Source organism: Marmota monax, unplaced genomic scaffold (genome assembly GCF_021218885.2).
Source record: "Marmota monax isolate L192 unplaced genomic scaffold, Marmota_monax_Labrador192_F-V1.1 WCK01_AAM20220418_F8-fsc00006, whole genome shotgun sequence".
NCBI classification, from domain to species: Eukaryota; Metazoa; Chordata; class Mammalia; order Rodentia; family Sciuridae; genus Marmota; species Marmota monax.
Genome location: NW_026693712.1, coordinates 16,318,461 through 16,344,312, shown reverse-complemented (window position 1 = coordinate 16,344,312; position 25,852 = coordinate 16,318,461). Strand labels below are relative to the sequence as shown.

Sequence of the window (25,852 nt, the reverse complement as noted above, 5' to 3'; positions counted from 1 at the left end):
GAAAACAGCAGCGAGACCACAGCCTTTGTCTCCATTTCAGTCATTTATTTAATCACTCATCAGCCAAAAAGTGCTGAGCACCTACTACGTGCCACACACACTGCAATAGGCATTGAGCATACAGAGATGAGCATGGCATGGGATTCCATCTAACTAACTGTCTTGACCAATGTGGTTAATACTGTAAGAGCAAATCTGCACGGGGCATTCTAGATGCATCCAGTGGTGAGCAGTGGAAAGAGGTCAAAGAAGGCTCCTGAAAGAAATGAGAACTTAGATCAGAAGTCAGATTCTGGTGGGGAAAATATCCATAAGCATATTTGGTCTAATTGAGAAAATTTGAATCTAGATTACATATTAGATAAACTATTGTATGTTCCTAATCTGGAGTGGCTGATGATGGCATTACGGTTATCTAAGACAGCATCCTTATCCTTGAGACATGCTGAACTGGTTGTGGATAAGGAGTCATAATATCAATAAGTTACTTTTAGATTCTTTGGAAAGAGATGTGTGTGTGCGTATGCATATGGGAGGAGAGAACAAATATAATTAGTGAATCTAGGTGAAGTTATAGGAACATACTATTCTTTATGTATGAGAAACATTTGGGAAACAATTTTAAATACCTATATAAAAATACATCTCAAAGGCTAAACACTGGACTGAAGAAAGAAAAGAAAGGTAGGTGTTAGATAGAGGGAAAGGTGCTCCAGAGAGAAGGGTTAGCTAATGCTGTGGATTTGGGGACAGTGGCTGGAACGTTCAGTAAGGCAGAGACCTCATCTGTCTTATTTCCTTCTGTATCCCCATGCATTGAGCTGCTCCTGGCAGAGTTGACTCTTGTATGTATTGTGCAATGAATGAAAGAGTTAAACAGCATCATCTATGCAGGGAACTACAAGCAGATCAGACCAAAGGGAGCGTAAGGTTTGCATTAAGGAGGGGAACTCGATTCAGCTGCAGAGGCAGGAGCCTAGGCATGGAAGCCTTTGTGTATTCTGCCAAGGTCCCGGGACTTTATCCTGTAGGCACTGGGAACCAAGAGCAGAAGGCTATGCAGTCAGATTAGCATCGGAAGGGACCACCCTGGCAGTCAGGTGTCACGTGAAGTGATGGCGCATTAGCTTGGAGGCAGGAGACAAGGGTACCAGCCAGGATGCTTTTGGCTTCTGTAATCATAAAGCCCTGATTCCTATTGGCCGAATCATCAAGAGACAACCAGTGGAGCTATAAGCTCCGAGATGAGAGAGAGCAGAGGTGGCCGATTCAGTGCCTCAGCAGAGTCACTGCTCCCAGGCTCCATGCCGCTATCTCCCCATTCCCTCTCTATGGTGGGCTCTGCCTGCAGGCTGCCTTTCCTCATCTTCAGAAGCTAGCTGCAGCCGTTCCCTGAACAATATCCAGACAGCGATGACCATGTACAGAAGGAAGTCGTTTCTTCTATGTGTGGCTTTCTTAGCAAGGAAAAATTTTCCAGTAGCTTTCCAGCAAACTTCCCCTCTCATCCCACGGGGCCCCACTAGGTCATTGGCCCATCCTGAAACCAATCACTGTCAAGGAAATAAGGTTATGTGCTTTGCTCAGAATAATACTTTATACACGGGGAGAGTCAAGTGTGATAGACCATCCCTAGAAACCCTTGCAAGGGTTTCTATGCTGATTAGAGACAGAGAGCTAGAAACAGAGTCAAGACTTATTTAGAAAGTAATGTCGATGAATATGGAAGATGAAGAAAAGGAAGAGAGGGGGATTCATGCTTTCATATTTCTGGCTTGGATGAGTGGATACAAGACATCACTAATTGAGATAAGGTGCACAGGAGGAGGAGAGGAGGGTTTGGAGGAAAGATAGTCTGGGGCGGGTCCAGTTTAAAGTGCCTTCGAGCATCAGAATGAAGGTAGTGGCACTCAGTAGAATATATGAGTCCATCCATTATCCCTGACTGGTGGTCCATAGTCAGACATGGTTCTCAGACAGACTTTGGTCCTAAGAGACATTTAAAATTCTTTGAACCAATATTTAATCTTTGAGAGATTCCAAATAGGATTATGGGTTTCTGACTTTGGGGAAAATTGGAAAATCTGGCACCTCTGGTCCTGAATTCCTGCATGTGGACAACCGGCTGGAGCACAGGAGCAGCCGCCCCTCCCATGCCTACCTTTAGCCTTCAATTTCTACCATCATTTTCCTTCACTGACTTTCCCTGCCTGGCCCTTGATGGCATTTCCATCTGACACTTTTGCTTAAAATGTCGGGGGAAGAGGGCTGAGCTGCAGATGAACATCTGGGAGCCACTGGTGTTTAGGAGGTGGCATGAGAAATGGGTCATGGAGGTATTGTTTTTTTTAGATACGGAGGAAGGGAACTCCATGCAGGAGATAAAACAGAAGAAACTGGGGTGGAAGCAGAACTTGAAGTGTCAAGAGCCAGGAGGGTTGGAGTTGCAGGCAGTGCTCATCAGGCAATGCAGCAGCAGTGCAGGGAGAGAAGGATTCAAAAGGGACAAGTCTCCGGGAGATGAGTTGTGAGTACTCTGAGGAGCCTCGCTTCATGGCCTTGTGAGGGAAGAAGCCTGGGGATGGTGGGTTTAGTAAGGATGAAAGGTGTCATGGTTTAGATGTGAGGTGTCCCCCAAAAGCTCACGTGGGAGACCATGCCAGAAGGTTTGGAGGAGAAATGATTGGCTTATAGCCTTTACCTGATCAGTGAATTAATCTCTGATGGGATTAGCTGAGTGGTAACTGGAGGCAGGTGGGGTGCGGCTAGAGGAAGGGGTTCATTGGGGGCGTGGCTATGGAGTATATATTTTGTATCTGACGACTGAATTCTCTCTCTCTTTCCCTCCCCACCCCGCATCCTCTTCCTTCTGATCATCATGTGAGCTGCTTCCCTCCACCACACTCTTCCGCCATGAAGTTCAGCCTCACCTTGAGCCCCAAGGAATGGAGCCAGCTTTCTCTATGGACTAAGACCTCTGAAACGGTGAGCCCCGAAATGAACCTTTTTTCCTTTACAGTTGTTCGGGTTGGGTTCTTTAGTTACAGCAGCAATAAAGCTGACTAAGACAAGAAGTAAGTTAGCTCAGTCCTCATAGGCTACTTAGGCAAAAAACGGAGGAGAAAGTTTGGGTGGAAGCCAGAGAAGTTGTGGGGTCAGAGAATGGTCCATTGTAGGATGAGAAAGATCTAGACACCTCCCATTCCTGGAAGAAGGAAACTGGTGGTGAGAGGGAGGCCATAGCAATGTAACACAGAGGAATGAACAACAGAACCAAGTCTAAGAGGAGCTGGGCGGGCAAAGGAGGAGAGCAGGAGCGTCAGGGGCACAGGAGGCTGGACACCAGGAGGACAGAAGGAGCTGTTCCAGCTTCCAGGATGGTAGATAGGAAAGGACATAAATCTGAACAGATAAATACGTTCAGAAATTTGGGGACAGTGGCAAAGTCAGTAACTTTCCAAAGGGATCCTTCATGGTGCTCTTCCTTTTCCTTGTGGTATGAAAGCCAGGTGGGGAGGGGGGAATGGATGATCATTTACAGACCCCCAACTTATAAGCAGCAGTGGTGGAGGGCAGAGAAAGCCCTGGAAACCTCATTTTCCAATGCTCGGAGGCTGAGTTCCCACCGGCAGAGGGAAAGAATGAGCACGTGTGTGGTGGGTGACGGTTCTCCCTGGTGGCAGTAGCTCAGAGCACGGAGGGGTGGCGTTCCCAGTCCCACAAGGCTGAACAGCTTTAGATGACAGTGGAGGCCATCTCGGCGCACACCCTGGTTTGGATGAAGGTTTTGTCCTTCCTGTGCTCCACTCACTCCAGAAGCGCCCACCACAAACAAGCACAACTCATCTCCTGGGGGTACCCTGCCAGCCCGCAGGTGCCAGTGTCCTTTGGAAAGTCAATGATCCAAACTGGGAATTCCAGGGCCTGGATGGAAGAGATGAAAGATTTAGTCTGGATCAGGGCATACTTCTTTGTGTTCTATGAAGTTTTAAAACCCGTTGGTTATTGTTGAAAAGCTCTTTTGAAAGAAAGGCAAATTGAAATGCCACGGGGACTGAGGGATCCAAACTTGTAACTTGATGTCTGTGAATGTAAATCCAGGACTCTTGGTGTGGTGAATTGCAGTGGTCTATAACTGGGTTTCTCAACCGTGGCACAATTGTGAGATATATATACACATTTTAAATTTATTTTATTTTTATTTTTATTTATTTTTTGATGGGGTGTGGGCAGGGCATTGAAGGATGTTTGGCAGCATCCTTGGTCTACCTATGAGGCCAATAGACATCCTTCTGCCCTTCCCAGCTCAGGTAGTCACAATTTAAAAATGTCTCTGAACATCATCAGATTTCTTTGGGGGTGAGGGATTGCCCCATCTGAGAATGACCAGTAAGATTTGGAGTTTAGACCCATCTGAGCAAGGTATTTATAAGAGACGGGAATCCATGCAGTAGAAAATCTGGCATTTTATTTTATTCATTTAGTTAGTTAGTGTTGAGAATGAAAATCTGGCATTTTTAATGAAGGTTTCCAGAAAAGTCAAGTTAGACTTGCAAAAAGGTAGCCCTCCTGCCTAAAACTATTCAACCCTGACTTGTGCCTGGCACTAAGGGGATTCAAACCCAGGTTTCAGAATTCAGAGTCCAGCCTGAGTATTGTGCCTCGTTCTCTGCCCATACAACTGTATAAGGCCTTCTTACCATTATTAAAATGAAAAGTTTTAGACTATGTCTTTAAGAACCCAACAAATCCTTAAGTGTGACCAGGACCCATACTACACATTGGATAATGCTGTGACACACATAGTATAATCACTGCCCGCAGTGTGGCCAACAGTCAGAAGATTTAAACAGACGTGACTATCAGAGAACAGTGCAAAATGGAAATGTAACTGTGAGAAAGTACAAACCAGGACTGGGTTGGAAGAACTGTAGAGAACATTTCAAGCATGCAATTCCCTGGAGAGACAGCACTGGACCCCCTCCTGTGGGGCCGTACTATATGGCAGGCACGTGCTAGGTATGAAGGATGGCACTCACAGTCTAGTAGGGGTGTTCACACACATTTGGAGGAAGGTGCTTGGTTTGTAAAATGTGTGGCACCATGACAACGTCTGAAAGGGACTACCCTAATTTTGGATGAGGAGTCAGGGAAAGTTTTTCTGAAGAAATGATGACTGACCTAAGAGCTGAAGCCATTTACCAGATGAAGAGGGTATGTATGTGTGAACACATGGATGTGTATGTGTGACTTGTGTGTGTGTGTGGGGGGGGTGAGGGGTGGGGGAGATGTTTAAGGAAGAGATAAGAGCATGTGCGAATGTCCTGAGGTGAAGAGCACACAAGGAGTAGAGACACTAGAGGAGTCCAGTTAGACTAAAACAGGGGGTGGGGGAAACAAGGACCAGATACTGTAGGATCTTATGAGCCATGGTAATGATTTTCATCTTCTTTAGAAAAGTAGAAGGGTATCATTAAGGGATTTCAGGGAGATGAGTGACATTGTCTGATTTGAGTTTTCAAAACATCCTTCTGGCTACAATGTAGAGTAGATAAAGAGGCTGGAGTAGACTTGGGGCCCTGTGGTTCATTGAGAGGTCCATAAGCATGTTTCCCTTGGTTCTTTGAAAGCTTTTTGCTCTTTTGCAAGTAAAATAATAATTTTTAAAAAATTAGAAAGAAGAAAAAAAGTCCTAGAGCCCATCCATTCTTCAGCCAGGGGGTTCCATGCCTCTGTTCCAGCTTTCAGTAGTAGACAGTCCTTGGCACCCCCTGCCTTATAGATGACGTCATTCTGGTCTCTGCCTCTGTGTACTCACAGGGTTCTGCTGTCTCTGAGTTTGTTTCTCTCGGTCGTCCAGTTGTTGAATTTAGGGCTCACTCTAATCCAGACTGACCTCACCTTAATTTAACTAATTACATCTCAAAGACCCAATTTCCAAATAAGGTCATATTCTGAGGTTCCTGGTGGACGTCAGTTCTGGGGGAGAGGATATAACTCCATACTCGGGCCATCATGGTTTGTGGATTTATTTCAGCCAGCAGAGATCCCCAAAGAACTCTGTTCCAGAGCAGCAGGAGCTAGAGCTACACGTGGCCCCTCTGTGAGCCGGCAGGGACTCCCTGTTGCCACCCACACTGATTCGGTCATTTATGTCAACGGACTCCCTCAGATATTGGAGTTTGTGACCCCACACTTACAGAAAAAATGAACAACCTTATGGTGTAGAATCAACTGGAGGCTGCGGAGTGTGTCACGCGGGGCCCAGTTTAGTTGCCATAGCTGTGAATGGATGAATGACTGTGTTCCAACAATGCAGCAGGGTCGTTCTGGCGACTGTATCTCTGGAAGGCCACAGATGATGTCTATTATGTCCCCAGGCATCAGCCATTACCTTGGAAACAGGCCATCCTGACAGCATGTCAAGGAAGTTGTTATAGGGAATTATTTCAGCCAGAAGAGATCTCTGCAAAGCAATCTGTTCCAGCCTACTGTGTCATGGAGTGGTCCCCATGTCCCCGATTTTTTTTTTTTAATGCTGGAAATACAGCAGCAGCCAGCATGAAGCCTACACCTGTCATGAGCTAATGTTCGATTCCTGCCAAGGTTTGCACTTGGGTTCCATTAACAGGGCAGAAAGGACCGTCCAGGGAAGCACGTTAATATTTAACCCTTTACCCACATATTTTCTCTCCCTGGGAGAAACTTGCCACTCGCTAAACCACCACTAACAGGCAGTTTGGAATTTTGCTTCTGCTTTTTAAACTTTTTCTTTCTTTCTTTTGTTTTGGAGGCAGACTAGAGAAAGGAAAATTAATAGAAACTGGGCTTCAAGTGCAAGAGCCACACACCTTTTTTTTTGAAAAAAATCAAGGAAGAGTGAAGCAGAGCTTGGCTGGAGAGTGTTCATTGGCAGAAATGATATGAAGCTGAGACAAGAACCAAACCTCATTAGTGTCAAATGTCTCCTTCCTTTCCAGCTGCAGCCAGAGCAGAACCTAAGGATGTGTGGTTGGGAGTCAGCAACTCCAAGCCTCAGAACAGCAATCCGGTTTCTATATCTTCCAAGGGGTGGGGGCCGTTTTTCAGATGGGGATTTATTTTTCACTCTGTGCTTTTCTACAGTGAGTTTTGGGATACTCCTCCTCATTCCTAGCCTCTGTGGACTTGATAATGCTCCAGTCAGTACTGGAGTAATTGAAGAGAGGTAAATGGCCCAGAGGCTGATAGGTAGGTCAATATTTATTGAGGAAGAGCTGAGGTCCTGGAGGGATGATTCCTTCAGTGCTGGCTGGGGTTGGGGTGGAAGTCTGGAAACCTGAGTTGATCCCTGGTGGACAAGAACTTGGGGTTAAGAGATGAGTGGTGAGAAGGATCAGGGAATGTAGAAACTACAACAGGAAGCTCTGCGTTGAGCAAAGAGTTTATGAAATAGGGCTTGCACATAGTAGGACCATGAAAAATATTTGCTGAACAAGTAAATGAACAGAGAAATTATGTCACGAGTGAAGTTGAAGTTGTTCCTGGGGCTAAGGAGAGTTTTTGTTTTGTTTTGTTTTTTTTTAAATGGATGTTGGCAGTGGTGGGTGGGTGAATCTCTTTGTTTTGTTTTTTTTTTTTTTTAGCCAAGTTTATTTATTTATTTATTTATTTATTTATTTTTTTAAATTTTTTATTGTTGGCTGTTCAAAACATTACATAGTTCTTGATATATCATATTTCACAATTTGATTCAAGTGGGTTATGAGCTCCCATTTTTACCCCATATACCGATTGCAGAATCACATCAGTTACACATCCATTGATTTACATATTGCCATACTAGTGTCTGTTGTATTCTGCTGCCTTTCCTATCCTCTACTATCCCCCCTCCCCTCCCCTCCCCTTCTCTTTGTTTTTTAATATTTATTTTTTTTAGTTATAGTTGAACATAATACCTTTATTTTGTTTATTATTTTTATGTGGTGCCGAGGATCGAACCCAGGGCCTCGCACATTCGAGGTGAGCGCTCTACCACTGAGCCACAACCCCAGCCCAAGGAGGATCTCTTGTTAGAGAAGACAGATCTGATTTATACACCTTAAAGTAAGTCTTATTTTATAAACATACATTTATTGTTCTTATAAACAAATCATAATTCGTAGTAAAACCCAAAGTCTTTAAGCCCTAGCCAAAATCCCAGGGTCCTCTTTCTCTCTAGAGAAACTTAGGTTTTCAATTTGATGTGTAGCCTGATATACCTTGATCTGTAAGTAAATATAAAACTATAAAAAAAATTATTTTTTTATTGGTGAGGAAAGATGATATGCAAATTGCATGGAATTATTCTGCCCACTTGCTTTGTCTCTCAGCAGAATGACCCTGAGACCTCTCCATGTTGTTCTATCTGGATCCACTTTACTCCTTTGGAGTGCTGCTGTTGTAGTCAGCTTTTTTTTTTTTTTTATGCTGCTGTAACTAAAAGACTTGACTAGAACAACTGTAGAGGAGACAAAGTTTATTTTGGGGGGCTTCATTCCTCAGGGCTCAACATGAGGCGAAACATCATGGCGGAAGAGTGTGGCAGAGGGAAGTGGCTCACATGATGATCAGAAAGCAGAGAGGAAGATTCCACTTGCCAGATACAAAATATACACCCCAAAGGCAGCCCCCAATAACGCACCTCTTCCAGCCACATCCTACCTGCCTTCAGTCTCCACTCTGTTAATCCAAATCCACAGGGGATTAATTCACTGATTGGGTTAAGGCTCTCTTAATCCAATCATTCCTTCTCTAAATCTTCTTGCGTTGTCTTACACATGCGCTTTTGGGGGACACCTAATATCTACACCATAACAGCTGCGTACTGATCCTTGGATTGAGTGTACCACCGTTTGTTTAGTTACTTGTTCTTTTGTGGTGCTAGAACCAAGGCATGGAGCCTTGGAGGCAAGCACTGCACCCCTGAGCCACACCCTTACTTGGTGAGAGGGTGCCAAGTGGTGAACTCTTTCCTTTGAGCCTTTATAAGGCACTAATCTATTCACAGGGGCGGAGCCCTCAAGGCCCAATCACCTCCTAATGCTACCTTAGGGATTAAATGTCAACTTATGAATTTGGGAAAACACATTCAGACCACAGAACACAAACACATACACACACTGACCCTGCCCCCCCATACAAACACAGTACCAATCAGCACATACAAGCCAACAGCTACTTGGCCTGTGGCATCTAGAGAACAGGTAAAAGGCAAATTGGGACTGAAGGAAGCCTGAGAGAAAGGGAAGCAGGGAGTGAGAACCACGCCATCGAATAAGGAGGTGATTAGGCCCCGCCCTTCTGAATGGAGTTGTGCTTATAAAAGGGCTTGAGGGACTGAATTCACCCCTCCCATCTCTCCCATCAAGTTAGGGTTGCAACATCCCTCCACTCTACAGGAAGCAGCAAGGCACTAGCTTGTCAGACACAGAGCTTGCTGGCACCTTGATCTCGAATTTCTAACTTCTAGTACTGTGAATACTTCTAGTACTCTATACTTCTAGTATAAATGTCTGTTGTTTATAAATTAACCATTCTGTGGCATTTTGTTATAGCAGCACAAAGAGAATAAGATAATATATTGCTCTGCAAACCCAAATCTACTTGTTTGCGGTCACTGCATGTGTTCTGGGGAATGCTCCTGATAGCATTTGGCTTCTTGGTGATATGGGATTGGTTTTCCATTCCATCTGAGCTGAGGTTGGAGCCTTTGTCAATGGGATCTAACTCACTCACTATTGAGTACAGACTGTGGTTCTATTTTTAGAAACAGAAGGAGCCAGGTTTCTTTGTTATCTCTTACCAACATAAAATATTCTGATTTTCCATATAGTCCATCAAACTATCTTAAACTCTTTGGTGTCCTGTACGTCCCACTACAAACTAGTTGTGAACCCAGTTAATAATACCATCATTAACATCTTATCATTTTTTAAGCATATGTTATTTCTATAGATAACAAATGGGCATGTGGCCATTTCTTATGACTTCTGTGTATGGTAATCTGCATACCCTGATGATCGTGATGCTTTAAGGAACAGGACCAAGAGGTCACTGGCAATGGCAATATTTTCCTTCAAAATATTTCAAAATATTAGGATAACTGCAGATTTGATTATTTTACTATTAATGAAAACTCATCTATGATTACTTCTAAGCATACCACTTACACATTTTCAAAGATGATACCAAAAAATTTGTTCTTGTAAGTTTTCCCATCTTCAGTCATCTTTTTTATATTTATGTTTTCTTTTGGCCCCCCTCTTTAATTTAATCGAACCTAGGGCCTCGCACATGTTGGATAAGTGATCTCTACTGAGCTACCTTGCCAGCCCTTCAATCATCTTGTTTTTTTTTTTTTTTTTTAAATGTTATATGGCTTTAATCAAATTTTTGAAGTGATTAACAGTCATGCATATGGGCTTCTTGTTGTTTTGTTCTGTTTAGTTTGGACTGAAAAGATCTTCTGCATGCTATTTACTGACACAGAATCAAACATTACCAGAACTTGTTTATGGGTTTATATTACATGCTAAATGGAAATATTCTAAAAATTTTACTTATTTATTCTAATTTGTTATATATGACAGCAGAATGCATTTCAATTCGTACTACACATATATAGAGCACAACTTTTTATGTCTCTGGTTGTACACAAAGTAGAGTCACACTGTTCATGTCTTCATACATGTACTTAGGGTACTGATGTCCATCTCATTCTACCGTCTTTTATACCCGCCCCCTGTCCTCTCCCCTCCCTCCCTCCCCTTTGCCCTATCTAAAGTTCCTCCATTCCTCCCATGCTCCCCCCCACAGCCCCATTATGGATCAATATCCTCCTATCAGAGAAAACATTTGGCATTCGGTTTTTTGGGGATTGGCTTACTTCACTTAGCCCAGTCAAAGTTCCTCTATTTTTCCCATGCCGCCCCCTTACCATTATGGATCAGCATCCACTTATCAGAGAGAACATTTGGCCTTTGGTATTTTGGGGACTGGCTTACTTTGCTTAGCATGATATTCTCCAACTCTATCCATTTACCTGCAAATGCCAAGATTTTATTCTCTTTTAATGCTGAGTAATATTCCCTTGTGTGTATATATATGAAGTTTCCCTATCTGCCCATCTACTGAAGGGCATCTAGGTTGGTTCCACAATTTGGCTATTGTGAACTATGTTGCTTTCAATTATCTTTTTTCAATCATCTTTGATTTTGAGTTCTCTTGGGCAATTCAGTTTACCACAACAAAACTTTGAGTTCTGGGGGAACTTTTTAGTATCCCTCTGTCTTATTATGTTTTCTGTTGTTATAACAAAATATCTGAGGCTGGGAACATGATAAAGAAAACAGGCTTATTTAGCTTATAGTTCTGGAAATCCAAGGACATGGCCCTGGCATACTGGTAAGGGACCTTTGGGTCGTGTTACTTTATCACAAAGAAGCGGAGAGAACCAGCCATTGTGCAGAAGGGACCAAGAGCATGGGGTGACCTCTCTTTATAACAATCTGTTCTCTTAAGAGCCAACTCATTCTGTGAGAAGACCTTTCATCTCTCTGCGAGTAGTGCTCCCATGACCCCATTACCTTCCACTGGGCCCCCCTAAGGTTTCCATCACCTCAACCCTGAAGCAGTTGGGACTGAGCCTCCAATACATGAACCCCCGTGAGACACAGCTAAGCCGTAGCAGCCCCTCATATTTTCATTTGCTTCTCAGTTTCCTGTCCAGGCCCAAGAGCCTTCCAAGAGAGATCTTCCCAGTTTCTGTTTTCCATTGGGATTCAATGGATTATCTATGTGCTGATAAATTGCTTACCTTGTATATGGAAATCTCCTTTAAAAATATAAGTTCCTATGCCTTTAGATCTGGCTTGGTCTAGCTCTCTATGAAGGTCAAGTTTTCAGCTTTCTATGTTTTCTCTGTTGTGCTCCAGAGCACCCTTGGTCAATTGGGCTAAGTCCTCCTTTCTCACTTTGCTGATTAAGTGTGCGGGCTTTGGAGTTAAGAGACATCTTTGAAGCCTGGCTCCCTCCATCACTTGCCAGCTATGACCTGGGGTGGGGTTATTTAAAATTTGAAGACCATTCTTATCGCCTATAAAATTCTGATAATGACAATGTGTATGTTGCAAATGCATTGTGAGGATAATGCGGAAATGTATATAGAACATGAGGCCAGGCACACGGTAAGGATTCAAAACCAAGGATAATCAGGATTTAGTTCCTGAGTATTTTGGAGAAATCACCAGGCAGGAACCTGAAAGGGAGGGTGAGTCTGGGAGTTGGAGACAGTATGGTGGTGAGAGCCCCTGCCCTGTCCTTCATTTGACTGTCTTTAGATTGCTGCGTAGAAAGCTTTGGCACCAGAACGTGTCATAGACAAGACTTTCTAACAACTCAGAATCTTTTTTATAAATGGAAAGGAGTGCATACTGCACCCCTGCCCCACCCCTTGCCCCTGCCAAGAAACTGCACACTCTAATTTGGTGAGAACTCCCTGTTGTTGTTGTTGTTTATTTTGTTTTGTTTTTGTGGTACCAGGAATTAAATCCAGGGGTGCTTAACCACTGAGCCATATCCTCAGTCCTTTTAATATATTTTTTAAAAAATTTTGAAATAGTGTTTCTCTAAATTGCTTGGACTTGAGATGCTCCTGCCTCAGCCTCTGGAGTTGCTGGGATTATAGACATGGGCCACCGCACCTGACCAGGGTCAATAACTATGACAAGTCACAGAGATGACCAGCTAAGGTAGCTAAAACTGGCCATGGACCTCAAAACCTGTGAAATCTATGATTTAGCCTGAATCTCTGTCTTTAGAGGTCATCCTTATTGTTGGTGTTCAATAAGGATTCTCATTCAGCTGCTGAGAATACTCTGAGAAATCACTTTATGTAAACCATGAGAACAGAAAGAGGTTGAAAATGTCACCCTGAAAAGGCATTTCCCCAGTCCACCTCACCCTGCCTGGCCCCTACATTGATGACTCCCAGAGCCAACGTCATCTGTCCTCAGATTTCAAGCCAACCTGGTGTGGTGAACAGTGAGCGATGTTGAGGTTGAGTGATTTCCTCTCTCTTTTTCAGTTCTGGTCTTCTGTCTTGGCCAGAGCATCTGGAAACCCCTGGAAACTATTGTGCTGTGCTAGCGGTTTTAAAGCATTTGGAATATTTTTTTTTGTTTATTATTTTTTTGGATCCAACATCCCAATCTCTAGACAGGGCCCGGAGGTAACAGAACAGACAAATGTTGAAGAAAACCATCCAAACACAGTTTGAAAACCAGTGTTTAAAAAAAAAAAAAGAACAATAGAAGAAAAGAAGGAGAGGAGGAAAGAAAAGAAAACCAGTATGATAGGTATCTTCACCCCAAATCCAAGTGATCAGAAATATGACAGCATTGGTACGACAGGGGAGTCCTTCCCGTGGCATACTCACCCTACAGCTTGACTGGTGGCTGGCTCTGCTTCCCATCTCACGGGAAGTTGGTTTTTACCAAGCAGTGGAATCTGTTTTAGTTATCAGACAGGATTTCCTTCAGGTCCATTTCCCTCTGATTCAAGCTGGGTTAGCAGAGTAAAAACTGCAAGGTTGCCCCTCCTGAGCTCCGTCTAGGAGGAAACCAGCATTACGAGTGTATTTTATGCTTCACCCATAAGTCTCAGAGTTCTTTTTCTCTGTTTATTTGTAAAACTAAAATACATGTCAAACTTGGACAAGAAGTTTATTTCATTCTTTGAAAGCTTTTTGGTCATTGAAAAGATGCAGGGAGTCAGCTGGTGAAGGTCATGGGCATTGATGCAGAAAATAGGGGTGGAGACCACGAAACCGGGAAAGGGTGGTGAACGAATGTGAGCTTGTGCAAAGTTGGAGGGTGACTGGAAGCTTACTGAGATGTCCAGAAAAGCGGAAATCAACCAGGAAACCTCTGACAGAAACAAATTGCCTCTCAGCTCACTGAGGCTCTGATAGGTACGCATCTGTTCAAAACACAGTAGAATTTCCAGCCTGCATTGCCTGAAGCAAGGTATTGGGGTCAATGGAATTCAGAGCCACTGTATTTTCTTACACATGGAACATGTTGGTATAATGTGAAAGTAGAATGAACAAAACCATCTCATGACTGTGCCCCAAACAATTCTCTGCAGCTGTTTTTGCCTCTATCTTCCTATTGTTCCCTTTATTGTTCTCAAGAGAAACCTCTGCCCGTGTATAAGAAGTCCCTGGCTTGCACCACAGGTCTCTCTTGCCAGCAGTTAACTGTCATTCAGATGGACCCACCCTTGGCACAAACTCAAGCGGATTTATTTCTTATTCACTTTGCATGCTCTGTGTCGTGATCAAATAACTCACTAAGGTAATGTATGGAGCAAAGAATTATTGGTGACTTTAACAAATGTGTTTATGTTTACACACTCTTTTTTTTTTTTTTTTTTTTTGCAGTACTGGGGATTGAACTCAGAGATGCTATACCACTGAGCTACATTCCCTGTTTGTTTGTTTGTTTTGTTTTGTTTTTATTTTTGAGAGAGGGTCTCACTAAGTTGCCCAGGCTGGCATCAAACTTGTTTTTTTTTAAACAACATATTATATTCTATAGTGTGGAATACCTTACTTCATTTAACCCATTCTCCTATTGGCAAATGGTTTCCAATATTTTTTTCTTATGCGTAATGTCAAATAAATATTGTTTTGCTGTTTTTATTTTTAGATATACATGACAGTAGAGTGTATTTTGACAGATTATATATACATGAAGTATAACATATTCTAATTAGGATTCCATTCTTGTGGTTGTACATGATGTGGAGTTTCACTGGTCGTGTATTCATATATGAACATAGGAAAGTTATGCCTGATTAATTCCACTGTCTTTCCTATTCCCATTCCACCTCTTCATTCCTCTTTGTCTAATCTAATGAACTTCTGTTCTTCCCTCACCCTTCCCTTATTGTGTGTTAGCATCCACATATCAGAGAGTTTCACTGATGGTGTAATAATATATGAACATACCGGCCTCTAACTTGTGATCCTCCTGCCTCAGTCTCCCGAGTAGCTGGGATGATTACAAGTACACCACAGCTGGGAAGAAGTTTACATACTTCTCAAAATAAGTCACCTAGGAGAGTGAGCGAGTCTTGCTTGTGAGTGCTTTACATTTCAGAAAAGGAAACCAAAGGCAACTTTTCATGTCCTGAGATGAATTTTAGAGTCATAGAAACACCTATTTCTGAATGTTTCTTTGTTGCAGCCATTCTGAGTGAGAGCTTGGTTTATGTGAAGTAAGAATTCTCCATACCTGAAGCTGGGTATGGTGTGTGTCTCTAGTCCCAGCTACTCAGGAGGCTGAGGTGGGAGGATTGCATGAACCCAGAAGTTTGCAGCCAGCATGGGCAACACAGAAAGACTCTGTCTCAAAAAAAGAAAGAAAGAAAGAAAAAAGAAAAAGAAAAAAGAATTTGCTACAAATTAACATAGTGTGCTAACCAGCCTGCCACGTACTGGTCTTTAGCAGCCCATATCCTTAATATTGAACATAGTACCTCATCTGAAGATGGTAGTGGATAGAGATGGAAGTCAGGAGAGAAGAGTCCATGGATAGCATGTGATAGAAGAGTAGTTCAGACCTTGGGGAGCAGGAGAATCCCTAGTACAGCTACTTTTAAAAAGCAGATTCTTTGAGCCTCATGCCAAGTCACTTCCGCTCAGCAGTCTCCACTGTCGACATGTTCCCCCTGGTGACTCTGTAGCCCACAGGCCACACCTGAGAAACATTAACAGAAACTGTGACTGCTCAGCTCTACCTTGCAGAGTCAGCAGGTGGGTGTGTCGGTCACTATGAATGTTTTCCAGGGTGACATCTGTGGAAGAGGAGAGTTGTTTGTAGAATCGTGTACAGTACTGGTGAGGGGACAAGTGGACTTACCATTTTTGCCTTTGGAGGGACTTAGGGTTGTAGTCTTCCCCCAGAGTCAGCATCTTTTATCTCCCGGGTGACTTTATCACTGCAAACCCGACATTTTCCTTTTTATAAAATTTTTGACCAATCACATCACATGACTCCATTCAAGGAATAAGAAAACAGCATATTTAAACTTCTCGGAGGTCTCCACTGTGCTTACTCCATGGGGCTGTTAGATAACTTTGCAGCTGCTACTGGTCCCCAAACCAGCTCTTCCCTGACATTCGTATCTCTTGCAAAGTGGAATTTGTCACTGACTTATCGGATTCTTTTCAGACATCTTGATCTGCTTCCTGACTGACCTTTCTCTGCCAGTGACTCCCACATCCAGTTGCATGGGGTCCTGTGGTAGAGCCGTGCCCATGGCAGCTGGTGTAGCTGGATCAAGTTGCATTTACCTTGTTTTGCATCTGTTTGTCAGGGTTTCACGTGAAAGCAAAGGAGCCTTCATAAATTGAGATACCATGTGCTGACCTGGCTTCCCTGCTCTAGTCTTTGGCAGCCACAAAAGGTCTCTTATGCCATGCCCTCCTTGGCTTCTTGACTGAAGCAAACGTCTATTGCTCTTGGCGTTTTACGTTTGGTGCTATCTGAGAAGTCGGAGGTAGTGGCTCCACAGAAACCCTGTAGTTATCCAAATAGGAAACCAAAGTGGCTCCTGGGCAGTTGTGCTTGGAGGCCTCGTCTGCTTTTGTGAGCTGCTGATATTGTAATATGGCTCCCTGGTTTGAAAGGATCTTGTTCAGGAAGCTGACAATTTGATGTGAATGTGCTGGGGAAAGTCGGTATGGGCTGTCTCATTGGAGAGGCCAGATGGCAGCAAGTCGAGAGGTCTAAGTCCCACTTTGCCCAAAGGTGCCTGAGGAACAGCAGCCTGCTGACAGCTTGAAGTATGGTGCACTGGATAATTGGCTTCCTCATTTAGTAATTTGTCTGCTTTCTTTCCTCTTCCTCTGCTTCCTCTCTTCTTGTAAACTGATAGCCTCCTGCTTCTTCAATAGACTGATAGAGAGTCCCCTGAGCCGCCGCCAAGGGGAAGGGTGCGAGAGCCCCAGGTAGAGGGTCATTTGGAAAACTGACACAGAAAGTCATCATCTTTCCTGCCTGAGCTTCCTCGGCTTGCTTATCTTGACTCCAGTCTCTCTCTCATGTCCCCTACCTTGTGTCACTGTCCCTTGTCACTCCATCCCCTATTTTTCTTTCTCTTTTTTGGGAATGGATTTCCCTATTTTGCCTCTTTCTACTTTTTTACCCTTTCCTTTTCCTTTCTTTTATCCCCTTATTGGATCCTCTTTGTTGTCTTTCCTTTTGCTACTGAGCTAGTTGAAACTGAATTTAAAAAAGGAAATTATACACATTTATCCAGGTTAAGCTACCTTCTCCTTTCTTCACACGCACACGCATGCACACACACATATACACACAAACACACACACATACACACATATTTTTAAGAAAAAAACGAAAAACACATTTCTGGCTCATTCTGACACCTTCATCTGCTCAATGTGTTTGTCTTTAGGTGTCGGAAGTTCCAGGACACAACATCTTTGCTTCATTGAATGTGCAGATGCACCACTCAGAGCTTTTGCCCTTGGACCTGGAGAATGATGTCTGGTTTCACTTAATAAGTCATTTTGTTCTCCAGGTGGAATTCAGATTATTCCGTGGCAAACTTAGGAGCAGACCTGCCCCTGGTCTGGAAGGGTTAGGTCAAATGTCCCAGCCAGCCTTCAATCTGGAGGGCAACCTGGATGTCCGTCAGCTCGAAGGTGCTGTCCCCAGATGTTGGGCCATCTTGATAGCAGAGGTAGAAAATGGTCTCTACCTCTGCTTCCCAGTAGACCAGTTGGCTCCCAGTCACGTCCTGTTCTTTCTACCATCAAAGGCAGCCTGAGCGAAACCCAGGCTGTCAAGGGATCTTCTCAATGGGAAAGGGAACAGCTGCTTATACTTTTGCATTTTTGTTTGTTTGTTAGTTATAGTTTACAAGGGCAATGTAGGCCAGTGACTCCTTTTTTGTTGAGTGAGTAGAGAGTAGGCTACAGAGTAAAATGTTCTAGTTCAAATCCCCACTCTGCCAACTGCGCGTGACCTTAGGCAAATGACTCGCCCCCTATGAAGGTCAATTCCCACTTAAGCTTTGTAAGAAACTCTGCCTCTTTTGTTTATAATTGAGTCCCTAGCATCTGACATATGACACTTCATAGATTTTCAATAAATATATTCAAGGGATGAATGTAGTTGTTAAGAGCAAGAACTTTATGCCAAATAGTCTGGTTCAAATTCCAATCTGCCACTTACCAACTCTGAACTTGTGCAAGTCACCTCATCTTCTGTACTCAGTTTCTTTGGGAAAACAGGATCCATGTTAGTTTTCTAGGGCTTCCATAACCAGTTAACCAGTTGATGGTTTAAAACAACAGAAATTTATTCTTTCACAACTATGGAGGGCAAAAGTCCAAAATCAAAGTGTAGAGAGCTGTGCTCCCTCCCTCCAGAGGCTCCAGAGGAGGGTGATCCCTGCCTCTCCCAGCTTCTGGTGGCTCCAGGGGTCACTGATTGCAGCAGCGGTGCTCCATCCTCTGCCTTGATCTCCAAGTGGCCTTTTCATCTTCTCTTCTCTCCTGTAAAGATGCTTCTCATTGGATTTAGGATGTTTGGATAACCCAAGATAATTTCATCTAGAGATCCTTGACTTAATAAGGTCTGCAAAAATCCCTTTTCCAAATAAGTTCCCATTCACAAGTTCCAGAGATTAGGTCACGGGCGTAGCTTTTCAGGGGTCACCATTCCATCTCCAGCGGGGTTGTCATGAGGATCAATTGGGTTAATACATGTAAATGCTCAGGACAGTGCCTTGAGGTTACTAAGGGTGAACTAAGTACCTTTTTAGATCTTGTAATAAGTAATCCCATAATAAATGCTGAGACAGATGTGTGTAAATTGCTAGAGTGTCGGGCACACAGTAAGAGCTCAGGGAATGTTATTTATGTATTAATTTAGCAAATCTGTTTTGAAGGCCTACCGTGTGCCAGATGCTCTCTTCCAGGTACAGAGATTGCAGTCATAATGCATCAAGTGTAATAAGGATGGACGGAGAGCACAGAAAAGCCCTTGTCCTCGTTGTACTTACGCTCTAGCCTCTGTACTAGGATTGTCATTGTCATCTCTGCTGCCACCGCCGCCGCCTTGCGTGCCAGCCTCCAGTCTGAGGTGCCCTAATAAACTGCGGAAGAATGAGTTTCTATGCAGAAGAGGTCAGAGAAAGCAGCCCACAGTTGAAACCAAATTTCTGCTTGTGGTTTCAGAAGCATGAAAGATCAATTTTAGTTTTAGCAAAGCAGAATTCAAAGGTTTGGGGTTTGGTTTTCTAGGGAGCTTTTTTGCTTTTTTAATTTGCTGGGATCTGGTAGAGGAAAAGGGGCATCAATCTTGTCTGAAACTTCTGTCAGCTCCTGGTCTTGTGGTGGTGCCCGGGCTGCTGGGGGAAGGGCGTGGGCAGCGCGCCGGCCCAACGCAGGCAGCACTGTCAGGATGAGGCCTAGAGGCCTGTGGGCTTTGGGCCATGGGGTACATTAACCTCAGAGAGCAGCGTTGCTGGTCCCTGTTGCCGTGACAACAGCAGACTGTGCCAGGAGACCCAGAGAATGAATTAAATGGAAGGAAATTGCTGGTGCCTTAGGAAGAAAAAAAGAAGAAGAAGAAGAAGAAGAAGAAGAAGAAGAAATTAAAGCAAATCCCACAGGAATCTGTGGACATCTCTTTGACCTCTACTGTCGTGTGGAACATGTAAGCAAGGAGCACCTTGGGTTTGGGGGTTGGGAGGCCCCGACCTGCCCTCTGCGTGACCTTCAGAGAAGGAAGATAGATTGCACAAATTGCAGGCGCTAACTTTCCCTGGCTGGCCCCAGAATAAGAAACCCCGCAATGGGTGGCAGGCTGTGCTCAGTCATGGCAGCGATGGCCTGTTTTATCTTCCAGCTCATCCCACATCTGTTGAGCTTGCCCTGATGGGACACAGTGACCTGGAAACTCACACAGAGCTCTGTTTCGGAATAGACTGTATAGAAAATAAACATGTGGGATAAATAAAGCACAGGGCAGGAAGCAATGGTTTAAAAAAGTTACCAGGAAAACCACGGGTGAGGTCAGGTTCAGAATCATACTGCTTCGGAGGCCCTCAGAACTGACATCACTCCGATTGCTCAATAGAGACCTCCAAGTGGAGCAGTTGCTTTTGGAGTTTGCCCAGTGCTTCGTGTGCTACCAGGCAGAAGAGCCCTGACCTACTTTTTTTCTCTCTCTCTCTCTCTCTCTTTTTTTTTTTAAGGAAAGTTTTGCTGCTTGTTGTGAGGCCTCAAATAAGGCAGTGAATTTGAAGAAGTGGGGTCTTTGGGTTTGGGGACTATTTCATATGTCAGAATTCCACGGGTCCTGCACAGGGATGAGCCAGCCTCCACGTGGCAAGGATAGGATCAAAGCCAGAGCCTTGGCCTTGAGTCAGCCTCCTTTCTTGTGCCCCTTGACTCAGGCTGCAAGCTGGGGCACTTATTGATTCTGTGTTTAGGGCTCTGCCCTGTTGAGAAAGAGACAAAGTGGCCTCTTGAGGGGTCACACCAGTGGCAGACTGCAATGCAGCCTCCTGGTGACTCGATCATGGGTTACTAGCCTGGCTGCAAATGCACCAGTAGCTTTATTTTTTAGATAATTATTTTATTTATTTTTATATGGTACTGAGATCGAACCCAGTGCCTCACACACATGCTGGACAAGCGCTCTGCCACTGAGCTACAGCCCCAGCCACCAGTGGCTGTCTTTTGCACTTAGAATAACATCCAGCTCTTTGTCAAGGTCAAGGCCCCACTGGACCTGGTTTCTGCCGACTTCTCTGACCTCATCCACTGACATCCACCTTTCTTATGCCTTTCCAGCCACATGCTGCACTTTCTGATCTCATTTCCTCCTCAGGGTCTTTGCACATAGTCCTTACCTGTGTTAGTTGGGTTTTTGTCACTGTGACCAAAATACCTGACAAGAACAACACAGAGAAATAAAAGTTTATGTTGGCTCATGGTTTCATGGTTGGTTGATTCCATTGCTCTGGGTCCCAGTTGAGGCAGAGCATCATGGCAAAAGGGTGGTGGCGAAGGGGTGCTGGAAAGCAGAGAGAGGGGGAAATGGGCAGCAGAGAAGATGAACCCTTCCAGGGCATGCCCCCACCTGCCCACCTGCCTATTGTTACCACCCAGTTAAGTCCATTCAATCTAGGATGGACTGATTAGGTTACAGCTCTTATAGTCTAATCATTTCATGTCTAAATGTTCTTGCACCAACACAGGAGCTTTGGAGAGACATCTCATATCCAAACGATAACATTACCTCTGCTTGGGAACTCTCTCCCAGACCCCATGTGCCAACTCCTCAGATTTGTACTCAGATGTCACTTTCTCAGATAGACCTTTGCCACCACCACTGTGTCCTGTCCCCACTGGTCACAGTTGTTCGCAGCCCTCTGCTTCATTGCTGCAGGTCACTCGGCACTATCTAAAGTCATCGGATTCCTTGATTTCTTTACTTCTTTATCAATGTTACCCCTCCCCAAGAAGGTAAACTCTGTGAAAACGGCATCTGTCATTCTTGTTTCCCCATTATTCCAACGTCTAAGATAATTCTTGGTTTATAATAGGTACTCAATAAATATTTGTTGTGGTATGCACCTGTAATCCCAGCAATTCTGGAGGCTGAGGCAGGAGGATTGCAAGTTCAAAGCCAGCCTCAGCAACTTACAGAGGCTCTCAGCATCTTAGTGAGACCTTGCCTCAAAATTAAAAGTAAAAAGGGATGGAAATGTGGTTCAGTGGTTAAGTGCCCTTGGGTTCAATCCCTAGTATGAAAAAGAAAGAAAGAAAGAGAAAGAGAGAGAAAGAAAAGGAAAAGATTGTTGAGTGAATGACTGCTCACAAGGGAGTGGGCTTTAAGGAGCAAGCTTCCCTTGGCCCGGGGAACCTGCTTGCTAGTGAAGCAATCTGTCTGTGTGGCGATGCCTTTAGTCAAAGGCTCTTCTAATGGAACCCAGTGATCTTCATGTTGGGTTGCCGCATCCCCTTCAAAGATTCCGGAAAAGGAGATGCTTGCATCAACCTACTGTGCCCTCAGTCCATGACTTCAAGGGAAACTTCTTGCTGAAGGTGTACCCACGGGAAGAGTGAGTCCCTGGATCTCCAAATATGATTTGTTTGGATTCCAGACTCTGATGTTTGTCCTGACCAAATGTGTTATTTCAGAATATCACATTTGTGTGTTCTGTATATTACACTAATTGGGTATCTTCATCTCTTTGTTTTATTTTAGTTTGATCTATTTTCATGACATTTCTTAAGAAAAAAATATGATCGCATTATTCCTATCCGCTAAAAAACATTTGGTGGCAAGATAGCTCTCCACCTGTGTGGTTGTCAGTGTCTCCCATCCACTGGGAGTAAATACCATCTCTCAGATTCTGCTTTAACCACATCTTACAGGAGTTAGCCCTTGAGAAGGTCTTATTTCTACTTCCTGCCGTCTTTCTTTGAAAAGATTGATTTACTAAACATTTCCTTCCCTTCCTTCCATGCAGCACAGTGTGACGCAGGCTCTCACCATGCACTGATAGGATACCAGGTGCCAATTTGTCTGAGTCTAGTGAGACGCAACACCCATGCATGCAACAAGTCACATGAAGTGATTTATTGCTTACAGACAGGCAGCAAGGGACCAGAGAAGCCTAGGATTCATTATGAGCGGTGTCCCCATAGGCTCAGGAAAGCTGCACAGGCAGATGGCGTCTCCACTGGTGTGTCACTCACACCACAATGAAGGGACCCCCCAAAAAGCAGCCCAGTTTGGATTTTATATACAATGGGGACACGTGACCCACTGGGATACAGCCTTGGAGGATGCGCTGTTTCTAAGACTCCTCTTAGCTGTAAAGGCCAGCTGCTCCCCATCTCAGGATCGTCCATTCCCAGCACGTGGTATGGTTATCTGTGAGAACTATAAGTGAAAGAGAGGAGAATCGGGTCAGCCCATGGCCACTGTCCTGTACATAGGACAAATAATGACCGTGCCAGGTTTATCTGACCTGATAACATCTTCTTGCTTACTTTGGTTTTCATTTTCTTTTAATTGTAAAATACTGCAGTCTACACGAGAGACGCCACTTAACTCAGCACTCAGATTAACAAATGTGTTAATGCTTTTGTCATATTCGCTTCAGATCTTTCGTTTTTTAAGATGTGAAACATCATCATGGCTAACTTCCTCCCCTCTTTCTGCAGGAAAAAATATTAACTGAAAGTTGATGTACATGATTTGCATACGTTCTTTCCACTGCTCACATAACAGAACGTAAAACTATTTGTATTTTGACAACTTACTTAAATGGCATTATTCTGTATATGTTTTGAAAACATTTTTCTTTTGACATTGTTTTGAAGACTTAGCCATGTTGATTCAGTAGACCTATTTCATTTTAACTGCTGCTTGTAATCCACTTTGTTTATTCACTACCCTATCACACATATATTGACCTTTTCCATTTTTCACAATTATATACAATACCATAATGGACACCATTATATACATTTCCTTTTGCATGAAATTTTCTTCATCATATATGTCAAAGTAGAATTGATGGGTTATAAAGTATGTGCCTTTAAAATAAAGATTAAGAAATCACTCTAAACTGATTAAATGAATTGATAGTACCATTGGCAATGCAGAAGAGTTGTTCTTTCTTCACACACTCACAAACACTTAATATTATCAGACTTTGATTATTTAAAAAAATCTGTTAAATATAAAAATATCTGGGGCTGGGGTTGTGGCTCAGTGGTAGAGCGCTTGTCTTGCATGTGTGAGGCACTGGGTTCAATTCTCAGCACCACATAAATAAATAAATAAAATAAAGGTACTCTGTTATGTCCACCAAAAAAAAAAGTTTAAAAAATATCTAATTTTTTAATGTTTGCATTTGCCAGATTGTTAATAAGATTAAGCATCTTTTTTTTTTTTTTCTTTTTTCTTCTTTAATATTGAGGATGGCACCCAGGAGCCCTTTACCACTGAACTACATCCTAGCCCTTTTTATTTTTTATTTTGAGACAGACTTCCTACATTGCTGAGGCTGGCCTCAAATTTGCAATCTTCCTGCCTTAGCCTCCTGAGTTGTTGGGATTACAGGAGTGTGCCACCACACCTAGCTAAGCAGCTTTTCATTTGTTTGAGGGATATTTGGGGTTTTGTTTGTTTTCAATGAATTATCAATTTATGTTCTTTTTTAAAAATTGATTTTATTTTTTAAATACATGACAGCAGAATGCATTACAATCCTTACAATTTATGTTCTTTATCCATTTCTGTATTTATCTCTTTTCCTACTGATTTGTAGGAGTTCTTTAGAAAGTATGGATAATAATCTACCGAATCTTCTTCCACTTGGTTGTTTATCCTTTTATATTTTGATTCTTTTATCATTAAGAGTTTTAAATTTTTCATGTTGTCTAATTAATAAATTGTTGATTTATACATCATGCTTTTTATAGTTTGTTCAAACTATGAAAATGATCTCTACTGCAATAGATTGCTGATTTTTTTCCCATTTAGATTTTTCATTCATCTCGAATTAATCTTGTGTATAGTATGAGGTGAGAATTGAGCTTCTGTTTTTCAAGATGGATCAGCCTCACATTTGGAACAATTTTATCTTTATTATGTATCCTTAATAGAGACTGCACAGGGGTGAAGGGAATGGGCTTGTTCAATACTGCAGCAGTTCTTCCCGACCCTGGTGCTAGGGCTTCTCAAACTCCAGGATACCCAAGAACCACTAGAGAAGTGAGTCAGAGATGCATATTCCTCAGACCCACTCCAGACCACTAAATCAGACTCTATGAGGGCAGTGTCCAGGAATCTGTATTTTTAACAAACATCCCAGGTGAGTTTGATTCACATGACCTGTGGACAATACTGAGAAACCCTGTCTGTAACAGCAGAACGTATAGTTGTCCCTTCTCCATCCTTTTGTATTTCATGGGACACAGCTTAACACATACACTCTCTCACCTTCACACACACATATTCTTATCCTTATATGTTCAGTGATGCCCCAACTCACTCCTTTAATGAAAACAGGAAGAATCCCAAACTCCCATCTTCTGTGCTTGGAGTGGACACTTCACTTCTTCTAAAGGAGCCAGATAACATTTGTTAGGCTGGTAAAAGTGAACTCCAGGGAGTTGAAAGAACCCAGAGATCCATAGTCCATGCCTGTTTTCTGCTCAATTTGCATATTTCATGCAATTAGCTCTTTTCTGTGCAATTTTGCTATTTCATGCAGAATCTGTGGTGTTTACTCTGGTTGGACACCTGAAAGGGGTTCTGCAGCCTGGAAGACAATTGAATAATTATTCACCCATAAACACCTACCCTTGGAGGTGTTTTCCCTGGCTGCTGTCTGTAGAGGCACTTCCCAAGGGAGGCCTGGGCGGCCTATGATCTAAGTAAACCCTTTCTTGGGATGCCTAGACTCCTTGGCACCAGGGGGCCAGGCAGCCTTTCATGTTTCAGGAGCAGGAAGATTGAGTTTCTCATACTTGGATGTATGAGTGTGGAGGGGCAACGTGGATGGGTTACTGGTGCTAACAAAAGCCTGTCAGCTCATTTTGAATGTTAACAAGGGCAGAGAAGGAGAGTTACTTAATGTGAGAGCGCATGAGGTCCACCTCCCAGGACAGGATGTAAAACTAGATGAAAATTTAGAAGGCCTACCTGGAGTATTTATTTTTTAACTTATAAGGGAGCCAGGATTTTCTATTTTTCATCTGGAAGCA

General features: G+C 43.3%; 1 long non-coding RNA gene across 2 annotated transcripts in view; it reads left to right on the top strand.

Annotated features, from left to right (window-relative positions):
• Positions 1-25,852, top strand: part of LOC124103641 (uncharacterized) — a 127,565-nt gene that overhangs the window by 66,733 nt on the left and 34,980 nt on the right. For both annotated transcript variants that reach the window (XR_006855244.2, XR_006855246.2), the window contains exons 6-9: positions 2,353-2,527; positions 2,920-2,985; positions 6,981-7,230; positions 7,973-8,085. This is a non-coding gene — a long non-coding RNA (uncharacterized LOC124103641). The remainder of the gene's footprint in view (positions 1-2,352; positions 2,528-2,919; positions 2,986-6,980; positions 7,231-7,972; positions 8,086-25,852) is intronic.